This window comes from Cottoperca gobio, chromosome 21 (assembly GCF_900634415.1).
Source record: "Cottoperca gobio chromosome 21, fCotGob3.1, whole genome shotgun sequence".
Lineage (NCBI taxonomy): Eukaryota > Metazoa > Chordata > Actinopteri > Perciformes > Bovichtidae > Cottoperca > Cottoperca gobio.
Window position 1 is genome coordinate 6,216,082 of NC_041375.1, and position 16,792 is coordinate 6,232,873.

Genomic DNA, 16,792 nt, shown 5'->3' on the forward strand with positions numbered 1-16,792 from the left:
CAAACAGGAATCGTAATGGTGTTGTCACATGCTCATGTGCATATATTTGCGTCCTCATGCACAATATAAACAACTCAGAGACCCAGTAAAGACATTGCATCATAGTGCTACTAGTAGTCAAAAACACAGGGTACCTTTAACACACAGACATAAACCACAACTCACATATGTCACAACTCCCAAATGTGTCATGCATCCCCCTGTGGCGTTCTGACCCTGCAGTGGAGAACCCCATTGCTAAATGGTAGATAGAAGATGATAAAAGACTGTTTGATGTAATTAATGAGGTCAGCTGCTAAGAAGACCTTTTAACAGCACTGGCGCTCTGATATGTACATGCAAATGAATGGAGCTACACATTAAAGGTAAAATTGTCCAAATCCCCAAAACCATAAAGCTGTTTGTTGCACCAGTAAACCGATATTAAAAGGTTAATTTAGGCAGAATTACAGAAACTGTAGTTACGCAGTTTGTGGAAACGTCAGTTTGTGAATGTCCATATGCTTACATGCATGTGGATATCATAACATCTTCGTCATGGAGCAATTATATAGCACTAAGCTAAAAGAGCCAATCATATGTGATACATTGGCTTAATGTGTGCTTGGTGAAATATGTGTTTGTATCTGTTTGTATGTGTGTGTGTGGGGAAGCCTAATATCCTGAATCCTTAAGCAGCATTTGACATCTTCACACCTTCATCATAGAGCATTTCCTTGAGACGACACTGAAACTCTTTGATGTTCCAGAGTCTTTAACACTTAATCCCAAAGAGGGGGAAAAGAATTAAGAACCTCCTAAATTTGAATGTCGTTTTTTGTAGTTTTCCAATCTTTGCTCATTGTACACACACACATACACACATACACACACGTATATATTTTGTCACGTATAGTGCTTTTGTAGCTTGACATCCATGCATGTGTGATTTATCCTGTGGATATTTCAAATGCCTCCCTACGAATTTACACAACCAGCACAGATCAATTTAACCCTCTAAATGTGTACACTGAAATTCCCCCAACAAACAGAGTTACAAGGTTTGCACATGAAAACAGCAATATGCACATGTGTGGTGAAATGATTGGGGGGGGGGGGGTTATCATGATGTCATACGGCTCTCCCTCTTGCAGAACGACAAAAGTGAATTAGCTGACAAGTTCCATCAAATCTGGGTGTGTGGAGATCACACCATGCTGCTTAAATAATCTGCTTCCGCTTTTGATTCGCCTGCAGGGAAACAGATTGTGGCGCCGCTCACGACTAGCTCTGCAAAATGTCAAAGGAAGTTCTTACAGTTAAAGTGGCAGTAACGTTTTTGTTTGAACTTGCCATTATGAAGTAAACGTTGATTGCACAATGTGCAATGTAATGGCCGTAGAATAACGACACCATCAGCGTTTAGATTGGTTCCCAATAAGCCTCGCGTTCACTTTGCTATAATGTCTCCCATGGAAATTAAGGCTCGATTTATGGCACAAAGGAAGAGTGTCAACCATTGCACAACCAAAACAGGAAGAGGATAGCCTAGTAGCTATAGGTAGCTAACACCGAAGTCACTGTGGAAAATAAAATGCAATATGTCCTGTGCAGTGTTGCCTCTCTTCCAATTAAATTAACTTCCACGAGCACCAAAAATCTCTTAAAATTGCCAGATTTCGTCGTACACTCATTTGCATATTGGTGAAGTCATTGTGCATTAATTAGCATAAAGTTTAGTTGTCTTGTCATTGCAGGGGCGGAGAGCGCACGGGGCTGGTGGATGGCTGCCGTAATTGGTTATAAACCCCCTCCATGTAAGCCATGGGCCTAACTAGTCATGGGACATCTATATATACAGTCTACGGTGAGACCATGTGCGGTTGGCAGAAGACCTGTGGACTCAATTACTCTGAGCTGCATTGCCAATGTCAATGCCAATATAATATATTTGAATATATTTCTTGGTTTTTCCCTGATGGTTTGAATAGGTCGCTAAATGTGTCGCTACTTGTAGGCTCTGAGGAAAACAGAAAGCGATTTTGTTGTCTTATAACACAACAATGTGCCACTTTAATATATCCTCTGTCAGCACATGAGGATACATTTAGCAGAATGTTCATTATTATGAACATTTTGTGTCTACTTATTAAAAGGGAATCTTTACACCTGATTGAAGCTTTGAACAATAGGACAATGCTCGGTTTTAGCTGTCTGAATAATTGTTGCCATTGTTCAGTGCTGATCTGAAACAGATGGTGTGTGTCTCAAATAGGCCTGCAAAATGCCATGTCTCTGATGTCATCAGGTGATAATACACAACAGAGAGCAGATAAGAGGACATGGTAATGTCGTGCAAACAAGAAAGCAAGGCCTACCCGGCAGGAGAGGGAGAGCCACTGTTGCACACCAGGTCTGGTACAATATCTGAGCAGTTGCACTGACACAGTTTCAATATTCCATTAAATGAATAATAGAGGAAGAAGGGAGGGTTAAGAGCATTTCCTCTTTCCTAATGTGGAAAGCAAACACAGACAGGGAGAGAGGAGCACAGAACAAGGTACTAACAGACAGTTAGTTCAACGGATGTTAATGCACACTTTCAGCTTTATTTTGATGCATCCAGTCATCTAGAATGTTACTCCTAATAGTACATGATGCAATGCTTAAATATGTCCCCTGGGGGGTCTCTAAAATTGAGTTTTTAGTGATTAATGAATTAGGTTGTACATATGGGGAGGTAGAAAAACACAGCACAGGCTAATGGGATTTTAAGCTCTCCTTTTTTCAGACCTGCCCCACTTCATGGTGCCCCCCCCCCCCCCCCCCCCCAATCAAACCCACTACCTAAGATGCTCACTGAGCACACGCCAGCGGCAGCAACCAGGGGAAGTGTTTTCTCTAGCTCCTGAAGCGATCGACTCCTTTCTACATCTGCTTAAGCACACTCTGCTCAGTTCTCGCTGACTTAGCAGCCTCTTCTGCGTGTGCTTCTGGAGCTGCACAAAAAAAATAAAATAAAAAAATGAAGACAGCTTTCAGGAAAAGTGTGTCAGGGAACCAGAAAGCACAGCCATACCATTCTTTCTCCTCAGAGACAGGACGAGGACATTAGAGGGAAGAGACATGTGAGAGACATTGAACAGAGAGAAATATAAAAAGACATGCTTCACAGCAACAGCAACAGACGTGTTGTCCGTGTGGTGAATTATAAGGAAATAATAAGAAATATATATCTTAATTTAGTAATCTGCTGAATCCCTGCCATTGCTGTCCTGCTGCAACTGCTTAAATATTTGTTCTGCTAAGTTCAGCTTTTATCAATAGTGCAGCAGTTAAAATGTGATTGCATAGATGTTGATATTCCTCATGTCTTATCTTATTGATACAAATATTGTTTTATTGCCTGTAGGGCACTTTGTAATGTGATATGTTTCAATTCCTTGCAGTCCAAAATGAAATAACATAAAAACCACAACAATATGCACTTTTAAAATATATTATATTTACTCTCATATATTAATAGTACATGCCTAAAGGACAAGTCTGGCTACTTTCTGTACTTTTCATCTTTCTGGGACAAATCCTATGAAAAGCCCAAAATAAACACAACAAATTGATCAACACGTTTTCCTGAGTACTTTATTCCTCTTTGCTGTTGAGCTCCATGGTTGTCCAACAACTCTAAAACACATCAGTGGACCACATCACTGCATCGGGTGATATATTCCTTAATTATGTTCCATGAACTTAGGCGCTGTAGTTTATTTTGAGTCATTCACCGTCCTGCTGCCTTAAATATTGGTTACTAGCGAACCATGGCTGAAAATAGTTCCACTATTTATTCCTGTTTGAAAAACCACAGGACCCAGCTGCTAAGGGAATTGTTTTTTGCATTAAAAAAAGAAACGATATATTCTCGACCTGTTTATGAAGATGTATGTCTTCAGTAGGCACGACTGGGCTTGAGGCTGATAGCCACAGACAGTGGGAAAGTATTGAGATGAACTGCATTGTTGGTTTTGGTCTTTTCATTTGGATTCAATAAAAATATATATGTGCAGAATATCACAAGCTTTATCCTTTTAAAGTGATTTGTCTGTAATCAAACCTCCATATGGGTCAACTCAAGATCTATGAAAGACAGTTGAAGTGGCATTGTACACACTCTTCTGTTGTACATGTCCACAATATGAGCTAAATCACGTCTGCTGTGTCTGTTCCTGCCTCAGCCTCCAGCTGGGGCCAATCTGTTGGTCAGGTGTGGCTCCGTGGTAGAAGCCACGGCCTCGCCAGCAAGCTGAGCGTGCTACACAGCCCACATACTGAAGGAGCAGCTTACACTGGCAGTGCAACCCATAATACACAACAGAAGAACTAAAGATCCTCGTGGCAATTCATTGTAACCATTCCGAATATGTATATCTGACATTTAACTGGAAACACAAACATTCTTGAGAGTCTGAATAGACAGAAGAACCTTCTCATGGCAGTAAATGAACAGGGACAGTGGTGCAGACACTGTAATGCCAACAGAGTGCATGTGGCTGTTTTGCAACAACAGAAGGACGGTGAAGGACATATTTTAGGTGACAGATTGACACATTGAGCTTTCTGTTGTGTGCAGAGGTCGCATTAACCAAATATTTTCTGTCATTTACTGAATCTTTTTAACTGATGACGGAAAAATCTGAGGGCCGTCTGTCATTTTGACAGATTAAAACACTGAGGAGGATCTACCGTAACCTCAAGTAAGTCACACCGGCCACTATGTGCCTGGTACAGAAGTCCTCCCAGTGAAGTGAGGGTTTACAGGATCGGGAAATCCCACGTTAAGAGAGTTTAATTTTGTAAAATTGCATTAGCGCTATTTTTAAAGCACAATGGCCGCTGTTTTTAGTGGCCTCTGCTGTCACAGTGGGGGGGAAGTCTTTCACTTGGTTTGACCGTATGATCGGTTTCTCTGTTCATCTTTTCTCTTTATGACCTTTTAAATGTATAATCTATAACCTTGTTCTGTATATTCATTATTTAAAAATGAATAAAAATTAAGTACAATCAAATATATGTTATCATTAAAACATTTTTTTATTAAAATGACGGGTAATAATAGATTATAACAGAACTTTTACGACCCTGTCAGACAATGAGAGAGTCAAACACTGTCCCTGGTTGTGTGTGATATTTTGACCTCTGAGGACATGGGAGTGTACCAGACAACCACTAATGAATCAAAGTACACCAGGGGGACTTTCCCTGTGGTCAACAGAGCAATACACAGCCTGGCTACTGCTAGCCATCTCCATACAAGAAGTAGCGAGCGAGGACCCTACACTGGGTGGATTATGTCTAAATAAAGCCTCGGCAGTGTATGAATCACTGTGTCACTGATCCCTTCTGCTTCCCAGACAACAGGTTTGCCTTCTGCAAGCTGTCACTGGCTTTCCACTCTTTCAAATGAAGAATAAAAGAGAGGGAGAAATCGAGACTATGTGAGGGAGAGAGGGGAGTTGACGTTCATCACTCGAGTGCCGTGGCTTAGCCTAAGAGGCTTGAATAATCAGTATGTTAAGCTGTCAGGGTGTGCGCTCGCACCTACCACGCGCTTACAAACTCCTGGGCGCTTTTTAATCAAGCAAAAACGCTGAGAGGCAGTGGCGAGAGCCAAGAGCCCGGGCTAAGAGATGAGCTTTAGAATATCTGTTACACTTTCTCCTGACATCACCAGATGTCTGTAAGCTGCAGACACGTCTGTTTTTTCTTTTCTTTAAAGAGGACACGGTGAATTTTCTCCATGCTTGTATTTAATGTGAATCTTCATATTCAGTGTAACGACGATGCTCTGCTCTGCAAATAGATTCCACATTGACTGTGAATGACGTCGTTATCTACATTGTTTTGGTGAAATCCAGCCTGCTGTGCATTTACCGTGTTGTTGTGACCCACTGCACTAAATGTGAGACTCCACTGTCAGCAGCAGTTGCCTGCATTGCTGAACTGTCACAGATTTTGATTTATGTTCTGCCTTGATGCCTTGGTGTACCATAGTTTTCCCCACACCAATACATTTTTGCAAGTATCATTCAGAAATCTGCTTGAAAGTGCCGTTGCAAAGTCTTCCCAAATGAGGCATTCATGGGCAGTTTGAGAAAATAACTTTGTTAATCAGAAGCTATTTTATAGATGCAGTTCTGTGTTGCAGGTATGGCTGGGCAATAAAGCAAAACTATATTAAGGTTGTGATATGGAATAAGTGACTTTTTCTGGTTTTAAAGGCTGTGTTACAGTAAAGGGTTCAAGCTGTTCTATGTTTCGCCTTTACCCACTTAGTCATTACATCCACATAACTGATGATTATTAATCAAAAATCTCATTGTGTTAAATGTTTTGTAAAAGCAAGCCTACAATATATCGAGGAATTTGGTCAAAAATATTCTGATATTTTGTTTTCTCCATACAAACCAAGATCTAAGTGATAGTCAGATCTTAAATGTGTCACATTCTGGTTTGTATGTGCGATGGAAGTTTGGTGATCCCCTGACTTTTCACGTTGCACCACAAGGTTGATATTTTTGTACTACTGGATGCAGTTCATTGGAATTATTAAATGTTAACATGCTAACACACTAAACTAAGATGGTGAACTAGCAGACTAGTCAACACTGAGCATCATTGTAGACTAATTGTTCATCTGTGGTTTTAGCGTGTTGCAGTAATAAAGCGGTGGCAATGTAAACCCTACACCCCAGCTCGCTCACTTCGCTCTGCATCGGCCAATCGGCTCACTGCTCCCTCACTGCGAGGGGGACCCAGATTCCCCTCAAACAAAACCCGCCTGTTTGCTATCCTGGCTCCAAAATGGTGGAACGACCTCCCCATTGATATCAGGTCAGCAGACAGTCTTCACACGCAGATTGAAAACCCACCTGTTTTGACTGCACCTTGGCTAATAATAATACATAATAATAAAACACTCTATAGTGTATGTAGCACTTAAATTGGTTTGGCCTATTTGAAGCTAATGTACTTTGAATCTACATGATTGTTTGCAAATGAAATTTTGCAACAATCATGTAGATAGGCAACTTTTGAGATCGCCATATTGACTGAAGGTGGACATTCTTTTTTGGTGCAAAACACAGATTTGTTTGCATAATTTCTTTCTACTGTATTCCATGTTAATTAAACAGAATTGAAGGTATTTAGAGAAGGAAAGACTTCCGCTGTCCAATCAAGAAAGCATTCATGTAGTTACTGTCAGAGCCAATGGAGGACTGCATTTCACCTGGGTCCCGCCTACATTAGTTAACCCTTTACTGGTTGTATTTCAGACCTTTTTGATTGGAATTGATCATTGTTATTGAGAGAAAAAAAAGATATACCTCCTGCGATTAATCGGCTATTCAACCACCTTTTGTGGTGATTACTAAAATGCAGCAGTCATGCATGCCCTACAACAGGGGTCTGCAACCTGCGGCTCAGGAGCCACATGCGGCTCTTTAACCCCTCTGCAGTGGCTCCCTTTAGCTTTGACAAAAACAAAACATCAAACTAAATATTTAGGGTTAGGGTTAGGGTTAGGGTTAGTCTTTCCCTGCAGGTGGCACATCTTGAGTTTCAGACCCCCGTCTAACTCGGTATCCTAACCATGGATAAAACCAAAAAAAAGAAAAGTATCGGAGGAAAATAGAGAGTTTAATTCTGCGTGGACAGATACATTTGCTTTCACTGCCAACAATGCTGGCTTACCTGTGTGCTTGATATGTGGCGAGAAATTAGCAAACAAGCAACAACTGTGAAAATGTAATGTTGAAAGACATTTCAAGAACAAACATTTGTGAGGCTGTTGTGAATTGTTTAAAAGCCAAAGAAATGAACTCCACTGAAACGGACATAATTAAATACAAACTGGTCTCTTTTTTATCTTTACTCTTTTTAAGCTATTAGGCTGTAGCTATAAATCGTGTGCATGTGACGTCACGCTTATTTTCCAACCCGTAAGTCAACCATGTTGGATGATATACACAACCAAGACTGCGCCCGTTCACGTGTGAGTTGCTGCAACGCTTCGTAATTTTCTTTGTATTTAAACGTCTAAGATTGAAAGAAAATGCCAATCTTGTGCGCAGTGTATAATTGTGGTAATAACGCTACTCGTGACCCAGAGAAACGCTTCTTTAGATTTCCTAAAATCATCAAAAACAACGATCCACAAAAGAGGGATGAATTGCTGTCTACCGAACGCCGTAAGTTGTGGTTTAGTAACATAACTCGTGAGGATTTAACAGAAGAAAAAGCACAATTCACCCGTGTGTGTGGCGTCCACTTTATATCTGGTAAGAGCTCATGCTAAAGCTATGTTTTCAATGTTTACATTAAACATTTGTGCTTATGATATACCCGAACACTGTAAGACCTTACTTCTCCATATCGCTGACTGGTAAATAAGGCACTTTCTTTATATGTGATTGCAGCCATTTGCTCTTTTCTTCTGTGCATGTTTTTGTTTTGCTTATTCTTGAGACTACTTCACTTGCGAAAAGCAAAGCACCAATGTGAGAACATACTTCGCTTACTCCAGCCATACAATCACAGTGTGCGAGGATAACATCGCCGCTCTTCTCACTCACGAACCACGGCTCGAGCGGTGTATCTCGAGCTCTTTGAGAGTGATTTACACGGGCATGGACGAGCACCCTGTCATCTTTCACTGGTTTGGTAAGAAGACTACCAACCCAGCCAGAAACAAAGAAATTATAAGCATCTAAGTCTTGTATGCCTTCATTTGTGCGTTGGTTGCCCACGACGTTTGTAGCACAAGGTAGTTCACAATATCCGGATATTCAATTCAGATAAACTATCAACACTTTTGATTTCTCACGCGGTCGGACAACAACTCTTGTCGTGTTACCAACTCCTAGCCGTCAATGACAGTGAGATTTAAGACTACACTAACAGCATTTTAAACTCTGGGTCTAAATATGCAATACTTCATCATTTAGTCCAGATTATGAATGTCGGAAGAACAATGGTAATCAATGGATAGATTAAAAAAGAACTAAATGACATACATAATAGTGCTGGGTGATTTATTCAAGATACAACAATTGTTGTGCTGCATTCCGTTTCTCAATGATGCTTTCATTTTGTCTTGTGTTGTAAATCCAGCGTACCCTTTTCTAGAGATGCCACAGTGATGAAAATGTCCCAACACAAATGTAACACCTGTGTCACTGATTTTACAAGAAAATAGGTTTATTGATGACACCCAGAGCGCTTACGTCGATCTTTAGCGTGGATGGCTGTGTGGCCAGATCCTGCAGGGCTCCCTGCTCCCGGCACAACTGTCAACCAGGGCGGACTGTCCTTAATGTTGACAACCCACCCAGCCCATCTTGAAACAAAGACCCAGTCTCCTTAACCATGCTTTGTTTGGCATGTCATGTCATGTCATCCCCATTGATATCTATACAACCAATGAGTTTATGATTAGCACACGAGCACAACGTTCTTTATAGATCTAGCACATTAATGTTGCTCTCTAAGTGACCACATTAACTTTAAAACATACAACCTTTTCTTTCCAAGATGTTACCAAAGGCAATGAGCAATTGTGTTAAATAATTGTGATCTCAATATTGGCCGAAACAATCGAGATTATGATTTTTGCCATATTCGAGCAGCTCTAATACATAGTCATATAGATGCATAGTCTAAACCAGCAGGATGTATAGAAAAAGGTCAAACATGCACAGATAGAATCTGTCGGGGTCTTGAGTCTTATTTTGCCTGCAGGATGATGCAGAAAGATTTGCCAAAGATTTTTGCAGACAGGTTGGATCTCTGCAGGGATGTGCGGGAGTGGGCGCAAATTCTGGGAGCGCAGGTGGGTGCAGGATTTAAAAAACAGTCCCACGCACACCTTTAAATAATTAATGACATTACATGTTGCAGACACAACGAAGCATGGCGCTTTTCGATCACAAACTGGATTACAGTAAAACAGCATCAGCTGGATTCTATTTTCACCTGTTTGCCCCATGAGCATGTTTAAAGTTACAATAAAATATCTTCAGTTAATTAGAAAACATCAAAAATGGTTTTGGTTAATTGAAGAGATTTGGGTCATTAATTTGAAAAACAATGTTGAAATATAAAACCTAACTGGTGGTAGAATAATTCATGGCAGGGGTTGAAAATGTAACGCATATCTCAAGGCTAATATACCTTATCTGCTCGAGCACTATCGGAACTCTTTCAGCCTTTCTTTCCCTTGTGCATATCAAATGTCAAACTACTGCCTGATTCTTGTAACACATTTCATTCTTCTAATTTGAAAAACAATTCACTTAATTCCACTTGGTTCCTGTGAGCACACGTTTCAAATGGCATGCTGTTTTCACAGAGTCCTTGGGAAACTGTCACACCTTTCCTGTGCTGAAATACTCTGCACAAAGTTAACTGTGCTCTCTATTAGGAGAAAACATTTAGGCAGGAACGTGGACCTGTGGTTGAGCTTTGGCCTCAGCTTTGACCCTATAACATCTTAAATCGAAGCGCTATCACTATTAGGAAATTGATCAAATATACAAATGCTTCGACACATGTTAAATTATATCATCAATAAGCCCATGCAAGCTCTAATCTTATTAAGAAATAACAACACAAGGCTAATTCTGCCACAATACTCCTCCATGTGTATGTGCATATTTCTTTGATCACTACAGTTCTCTTAACTCCAAGCCAACAATAATGTTTTTCTTCTCACTTTCCCACTTGAGCTGCTTCTCCTAACCCCCTGCATTAGCGGGTGTAAAAATAGCACTAACACAGGGGGCAGAGGGGCTGCCTATTTATGACCATACACCACCCAGAGAGATGCTAGGAAAGCAGCAGGGAAGGCTAAAGCCCTGATCCTGCTCCACCTTTCCCTTCTCAACCCCACAGCCTCTTCCATTTTTCCTCTACCGACTCTTCATGCTCTCTGATTGATCACGCAACCCTTCACCAGCTTAAATTACATCAGCCAGTGGCTTCGCACAGAAACAAAAAGGCCCTCAGGTTTCATAGATCATAATTCTCTCCAATAGCTTCAACTTGTAAAAGGTATCATGTTTAATTTCAGCCTCCGGCAATGCCTCACACCCCCAACTCCTCGCATTCTGTAATAAATTATGACAAAGGATTGATTGTTTTTTTAAGTTTACAGCCCAGCTCAGTGACAGAGAAGTGCTAACCAATCAAGTGAGTGTGAAAGAGAGAGCCAGTGGCTGCAGGAGTGTCCAAAGGATTGTGTGCATTGTGACCAGCTGTGTTTGTGCATATCTTTGATTTCATAGCTACTTGATTGTGATCCTTGTGGTTTCTGAAACCAGCCATATTTGTTTTCATCAAACTATATTTAGTCTTTGGCCTAACGTAACATAGAATATACAGAAAGATAAGGTATCATGTGCACAAACATCACTTCTCAGCTTAATGATGACCCATTTTTAACATTTCTTCAGATTTGTGCTTGAGACACTTACACCGAAGGACATTACATTTTAGTTGTGGCAACACACAGGTGAATGAAGCAAAGGGAGTGAAGTGAGATCATAGTGATGGCAGCACAACACTGACAGCTTTAACAAGTGCAGTAGTAAGACACAGCGAAGTCAAGGTGGATTTCAGAGATTTATTACCCTTGTTTGGCAAAATAAGAACTAAAGGTAACAAACTGCTGTTGTGTCCTGTATTGCATTGGTGTAACAAGTTACATAATGTGGGATGGATGTTAAGATACCGATGGTGTGATTTGAAGGTGGGTGGGATGGGGGAACCTTTGACCTTACACATTAAAAGGTTCCATGGAGGTCTCAATCCAGCCGTGACCGCAGCTGGTGAACCCTTTTAATTTAATTCCTGTTACACTAACTGAATGGCCCGTAGATGCTGTGCTGTGCTTTTAGTGTAATTAATCAGGTGATCACATGTCACATGTCAAAAGAATATGGTACAGAAACCAGACTGACAAATCATTTATCATGTCTGCATCAATCTGAGCGTACATGCTAAAGCGATGTGTCTGAAACATTAAGTAGGTGGTGAAAAGAAAGATTACATTTTGACTTTGTGCATTTCTTTCTGGAACATTATCCCAATGTAAGGTTTGTTGATACTCAAGAAATGTTCAGAGATGTACATCCTCCAGATTCTGGCTTTTAGTACATTGATGTGTAACTATGTGAAGTTATGTACCTGCTCGTATGATAGCTTTCTCACAGCAACTGTCAGTTAGTCAGTTATTTGACAAATGACTCTTAATTTGAAAAAATCACTAAATATGATTAAAGTTCAATAAATCTGAAAAATATTCACCAGCACCTGAAATAATAATGAATGAAATGAAATACAAATATCTAAAAAAATATACTAATAATTTAGACTCTTGTGTGCAAAAATTGCTTTATGACTCATGGGAAAGGCAAATTAAACTTTAAAGCTAATAAAAGGTTAAAGCAGGTTTTTGTTTTGACTATTATGACTAAAGTTTTGACTAAAATTCAATACGTTTTTGTAATTATATTAGATCAAAAATAATCAACAATTTAACTTGTGCTATAAATGATATTATTTGTTTACCACAATACAAATAACAGTGATTTCAAGTTAAGATGATCTATGACCACATCATGGTCGTAATGACGTTTGTTCTCATTTTGCAGCATCACAATCTTTAAATGTGTGTAACGTGTTAACAATTTAGGTTTAATACATTTGACAAAGGTGTACACTGAGTATTACAAATGTCAGTTTACCAAAATTCACGCAGAGCACGATACTTGAATGTAGCCCATTAAAGAAGTGTTCTTTGTAATTCCTATTGTGAAAAGGTTTGTCCACTATATGAACTGACATGTCAGCACCCAACAGTCCGAGCCGTTTTGTCTGCGTACATTTGCCCTCCATCATTCTGTGACAGCTACCAAGACGGCAGTCAGTCAGTCTCAGTGGCCCTTTTCACACTGAGCCAGTGCCTACCCAGGCAACTCCCGGCACACTCTGTGCCCATGAGCCAGGCCAGCGGGAGATCCGGAACGGCTCGGAAGGGCCAAGGCACAAAGGGCCAGCTGCTTGCAGAGCATTGGCTTTACATAGAAGGAAGCAGGGCTTACTGAATGTACTGGATACATGTGATCCATCTCTGTGTAGTGTGCTTATTCCAAATGACAGGAACACATTGAAAACTCATTTTAGGAAGGCACTTATAGATAATATATGTATTAATATATAATTGCTGAGGATTCACAACCGGTGAGTCGTATGCCATCCTCACTTGATGAGATTATTAGAAAAACAAAAACCTGTCTGCTCATATTTCATATGCTGCCACTTGTCATCAATTCTCAAACCTTCACAACACCTAGTGCCCCAAACTGACATCTGTGGCAATATGTGAGGTGGAAGTGTAAAACCGCTCTGACATGGTGAGCCACAGTCATTGTCTACATTAACCGCATGCAGCTCAACTATAAGCTTAAAGCAGTGGATTATGAAGGCATGCAAGTGCACAAGCAGCAGTGTGCAAACACATCAGTGAGGCTCATACATATGTCATTGTACAAGGGGTTTTATGTATGCATTCTTATGAGAGCTTACACTGGAAGAGTTGACGTGCAGTAAGTGCATTAAATATGGCTGCGTAAGAGCTGCTGGGCTCACGTGGGAAAGAAAAAAATGAAGCCATTTCATTTACTAGGATAGTTCTTGAGTACTCAGTGACCTGGACTACGTTACTTATCTGATTTAAAGGTAATAGTACATTTCAGGAGATGTTTAAGGTTTGTGACATTAAGTTGTCACAGTCCTGAATGATTAAATGTTTAGTTTTTTTTGTGTTCAAAAACCATGAAATAATGTTTCTTACATCATTCACGAAAATAGGTAATTCACAAAAAACAGCTGCGTGCTTCTTGTAAGACCCTAAAGTCAAACTGCCAAGTTAGCTTTTTTTAGTGACGCACATTTTCTAATATAATTAGTATTTCTGTTCAGTATAACTGAGCATCCAGCCTGGACTCTATTATGATTTAAAAGCCTACTGTCAACATGCTCTATTGGCTGATACATGAACATTAGAGTCTGTGGGGAGGATGAGCAGTTGTGTTTTTGCTTTAGCATTTGACCTGGAGCCAGCTGAGCATCTGAGAGGCAGTGCAGACAAACACCTTGCATGTTTCTTCACCAAGTAAAGACATCAAATTTACACGTCCTAATAAACTACCATAACAACTGAATGCATGAATGTGTGACTGATGCCCACAATATCATAAATACACTCCTCCCTGACATATTCATGTTTAAAAACATCATAATATGCTAAATCACAGTGACGTTCAGAGTTAGGATTTCTGATTTTTTCTTCACAATAAAAGCCTTTCGGTGAAAGCTGCTTTCCCTCGAGGCAGCCCTGTTGGGAAGACCCTCATTCCCAAGATGCTTTGTCACAGATGCTCTTTTTGTGCAAATTAGAAAATGATTATCTTAGGAAGAAAGGGCAAACTGTCTGATAGAGAAGCCCAGCTTTTATTGTGTGTTTCTGTTAAGTTGAAAGTCACACAAAAACATAATTAGATTGCACAATTAAAAAAGTATAAACAGGATACCTGATTTGTGATTTAATTGTACACTGGAAATAAGGTGCTATTTACAAATGTAAAGAACATGATGAAATTATTAAAAACATGACATTTATTTCCACCTTGCTCCTCACTCATTGTTAAACACTTCCCTCACAAAAACCCTCCAGAGAAACAAATCACCACACCATGAGAAGCATTTCCTCAGTTGTTGACATTGTCCAATTTTCAGCTATGATAGAGTGGCTGTAAAAACTCTGTGCTGGCAGTATTGATGTCTAAAGCACTTTAGCAGTATCTCTGTCTTCCTCACAAATACACAGATGCACACACGCACACACACACACACACACACACACACACACACACACACACACACACACACACACACACACACACACACACACATTCCACTTCCCCTTCCTGGTAAAGTACAGGATGTGCGGATGAAGAGCGAAGCAGTTTTTTTTGGTCTCCTCTGCTGTTGCCAGGAATGCTTTATGGGCCATGTTAATGTTGGAGTTCTCCTGCTGGAAAGATATTACTTGATTCAATCAAGCAAGTCGCTGCCTCGTAAAGTCATTACACTTTGTGCAGTGTCATGCGTTCTGCAGCCAGTGGACGGTCCTGTGTTCTGTCCTGGCATTAGGGAAGTGGCCTAGGGAAAGCACGTGTGCTTGGCACGTCAGCACCTATAAATAGTCATCACCAACTAACACAAACACTTTTTCTAAAAATCAATTAGAGATGCATTTTCCATAACCAAAATACAGCGTGTTGTAAACTTGTGCTTCGGGGCAGACGTTAAAAAAAAGATTCACTTTCCCACTGAATTTGCACACGCTGAATGCTAGAGGGGATGAGATGGCAAAAGACATGAGGAGAGGAGATGAAGAGATTGTGGGGTAGAGAGAGGGAGGAGGGGGGTAAGTTGATATCAGAGCAGGATATTAGAGAAAGAAGAAGAAAAACACAGTGACCTCACTGATATCATCTCCTGCAACTGTGTCACTTTTCTAAGAGCTGCAGGGAAAACTTAAAATATGCAAACAGGAACGGCGGAGAAGCCAGAGAGACAACTGAGTGTAAAGAAAACAAAAACAAGAGCAGAAGGAGAAGCGGGAAGTACTTTTTAAAGCCTCATTGCAGGCTGAAATAAGAAGAGTCTTACCTGCTCAGAGGTTTTGTTTGGTGGGACGGAGAAGTGAGGAGAGTCAAAGGGTCCCGGGGTGGTCTGGGTGGTAGGGGGGGTCTCGGTCCGGTTCGAAGCAGGGCTGGAGGGTGGTCCAGGAGAGGGGAGGAAGGATGGAGTGACAGGGAGCAGGGAGACGGGGAGGCTAAAGGGGGGAGAAGAAACGCTGCTTGCCTCTCCCTCCCTTACTCTCTCTCTCTTTATCTCTTTTCTCCCTCCAACATACACACACACACGCTCGGAGGCAGACACCAAAACCCCGAGTCACTCAGATAATAGGCAGAGAAAGAGTCTTTACATTTACACGCTCTGCCACAGGGGGAGGATGGGGGGAGCTCTCCTCCCACTCTCCTCGAGGCAGCCAATGGGAGGCGGCACAGGGGTGTCCAGGCAGCCAATGAGAGGGGAAGCAGCCGGTGCCTTGCCCCAGCCAATAAGTGCAATAGCTCATATCCAGTTGGAATAATTATAATATGGAAGGAGTCGTGAAAAGCTTCCCTTTTTGAAGGACAGAGCAAGCGTTGCAGTCCAGCGCAGTGAGTGTGATTTAGGGCTGCAACAGACATTAGTGTGATTAGATTCTGGGGCACTTAACCCAGCACAGTATCTCTACATGCTCCTCTGCAGACCTCTGCTGCCACACAGAATAAAAGAGGCTCCGGTCAGCTGGAGTTTGAGAATCACTCGTGTACTGTCAAAACGAGCCACACATGCACAAAGACAGGAACACATGAGGACACACACAGACAGGCTTTCACACACACACATACACACACACATAATCAATTCCCTTCTGCCACGCATAGTACAATTACACTCATCGTTCTCCTACAGGCGCTCATCAACAACACTCAGCAGAGAAGCAGAACAAAGTGTGAAATTTCATCAGGCGCTGTTGCTCGTATGTTCACTAAGGAGCGTACTTCACTTCCACAAGTCACCCCCCACCGCCCCTGCTCAGTCGATGGCTCTGGCAAGCCCCCAGCTTGAGAAATTATCA

The 16,792-nt window shown here is 41.1% G+C and overlaps 1 protein-coding gene across 5 annotated transcripts in view; it reads right to left on the reverse strand.

Moving 5' to 3' along the window:
- LOC115026148 (poly(rC)-binding protein 3) overlaps positions 1-16,042 on the reverse strand; it is a 70,827-nt gene extending 54,785 nt beyond the window's left edge. For all 5 annotated transcript variants that reach the window (XM_029458794.1, XM_029458797.1, XM_029458795.1 and 2 more), the window contains exon 1: positions 15,772-16,042. The gene's annotated coding sequence lies outside the window, so the exon portion shown is untranslated. The remainder of the gene's footprint in view (positions 1-15,771) is intronic.
- Between the last annotated feature and the right edge of the window lie 750 nt (positions 16,043-16,792).